This window comes from Octodon degus, unplaced genomic scaffold (assembly GCF_000260255.1).
Source record: "Octodon degus isolate 3935 unplaced genomic scaffold, OctDeg1.0 scaffold00093, whole genome shotgun sequence".
In the NCBI taxonomy this organism is placed as follows: Eukaryota; Metazoa; Chordata; class Mammalia; order Rodentia; family Octodontidae; genus Octodon; species Octodon degus.
In genome coordinates this window covers 1,453,871-1,456,290 of record NW_004524669.1, presented here as the reverse complement: position 1 = coordinate 1,456,290, position 2,420 = coordinate 1,453,871, and positions in this window count along the sequence as shown.

Below are 2,420 nucleotides of genomic sequence, written 5' to 3'. Positions count from 1 at the left end.
CCTCTTCTTTGTTCAGTGCATTGCACATCCTTTTGGTGGAGGTTTAAATTTCTTGGATTTCTGTTTGATCTGTTTCATGGATTACATTTCTTTCTATGTTGGTCATTTTTTGTTTCCATCATTTTTCTAAGTTCATCTATTCTTTTATCTGTGTCTTCTGTAATATTTTTTAAGCACCATTTCTTTTTGTACCTGACAGATTACTTTCTCTATGGCATTTTCCATTTTTTTATACTTCTATTGTTATTATTTCAAAATGTTCCAGTGTTTGATTTCCAGTTTCATCTATTTCATCATTTTCCAGGCTTGTCTTGGGTGGGCTGGGGGTCTGGGGTTGCATTTTGATTCTGTTTCTTATCTTCTATTTTTTCTTTTATTTTGTTTTCTATGTTGATGCTTACAGATTTATTTATTTCTTTTTTTGTGGTACCGAGGATTGAACTCAGGACCTTGTGCTTGCCAGGCAAGTGCTTATTCTACTGAGCTATCGCCCCAGCCCCAGATTTATTATAGTAGATAGCTTTATTACTAGTATTGAGGCTTTCCCAGGAAATGTCTGCTCTTCAAGGATGTTCTCTTGATATCTTTTATAGCTACCCCAGTTACTATCCTACCCAATTTGTAAAGGATGCAAGGCTACTGTCTGGCTTGCCACACAATCTTTTTGTACTGTGCTGTCGTGATGATTATGACCCCATAGAGTCACAGTGTTGTCATACAGGAAAGAAAAACTGATTATAACTTGTATGACCTCATGTCTAAAATAGTACAGTTAGTAATAACATTAGCTTCAAGTATACATTAACTACTGATAAAATACAGTAATGATTAATCTACTTCCTCTGACCACAGGAGGAAACCTTAAAGTTATATAAGAAAATAAAACATATTATGTACTTGTATGTAGTGGTTTTTCCCTTTAGTGGAATAATTTTACTATTTGGTTACGGGGATTTTACCCTTTTGTGGGGAACAGAGAGGTTAAGATGGATAGGGGACAGGATAAAGTGATGAATAGGTTCAACATAGTAGAGTCAGTATTGTAGATTCAAAGATGGTAACTTGTCTTGGGAAACTGGAGGACATAGGAGGAAAGAATGAAAGAGAATGTGAATGAGTAACTAGAAAGGGAAGATAAAATGTTTTCTTAGTGGAAGCTTTAAAGTAGCAGTTTAGGAAGGGGAGAGAGATAATCAATAGAAGAAAATGAATAAAAGGTAAAAAACTTCAAAAAGTGAAAGGAAGAAGGAAGAAAGAGGAGAATGAAAATGAAAGGAAAGAATAGAAGACCAGAGAAAGACAGGAGACAAAAAACTCAAAACCAAAACCATAGATTACAAAACAAAACTAGATGCCATCCAGCCAGGCAGGAATGAAAGAGCTAATCATACAAACAAGGGAGAATAAGAGTAGTAAAAGGACCCTGGTGTTTACGGTTATGCGATAGTGTCCCTGCCAGATTCCAGAAACATGCTGTTCACACCAACAAAGTTTACAATGAGAACTGTGCTGGGTATGGAGCTGATCTTGGCCTCTAATGTGGGAGCTGGGACTGGTTTTCTTTGGTGGGGTTCTCCAGAGCCCACTGCTGACTCCTTGCTGCTGCCTCAGAAGGTGCATGTTTCTGGTCTTGTTGATTACTTGGCTCTCCCATGGCTTGTGTGTGTGTGCATATGTGGGCCCCAGCTGTCCTGGATCCAAGTTTCAGGTCGGTCTGCCCACCAAAGTTTGTGTGCTGCTGTGTATACATTAAATTACCTGGATATCTGTTTGAATCTCTTTTATGGAGTCTATTTTATATGTTGGACATTTATTTTCTTTTATTTTTATTTATTTATTTTTTGCAGAACTGGGGATTGAACTCAGTCCCTTGCACTTGCCAGGGAAGTGCTTATTCTACTGAGCCATCTCCTTGGCCCCCAATGTTGGACATTTATGTTTACCATCATTTTCTACACTTGACCTTAGCCAAAAGGCCAAGAAGCAATTTGCCATCATTTTCTGAAGTTCCTTTATTTTTATCTATATCTATTCTAGACTCACTAAGTGTGTCTTTCATTGTCACCATTTCTGTAGTTATCTGAGAAATTCTTTATGATTAGATTTTTCTAGAGCCTCATTCATTTTGTAGTGACCACTTCAAAGAGACCAAATTGGTGGCTTTCAGATTGCTCCACCTCATTAACTCTTGGGTTTGTCTTTGGTGAGCTGGGTATCTGGGGTTGTATCATAAGTGTCATCTCATTTTGCACTTTTGTTTGTTTTAGTTTAATTCCTAATTACAAGTTGATTCTTGTAAATTGTCTATGATGAGTAGACATAATGGTAGTAGGTAGAACCTTTAGGAAATGACTACTTCTCAGAGGTGTCTTCCAGGTGTATCTGGCTTTTGGGTTTTGAGCCTGTTGCAAGATCCCTTC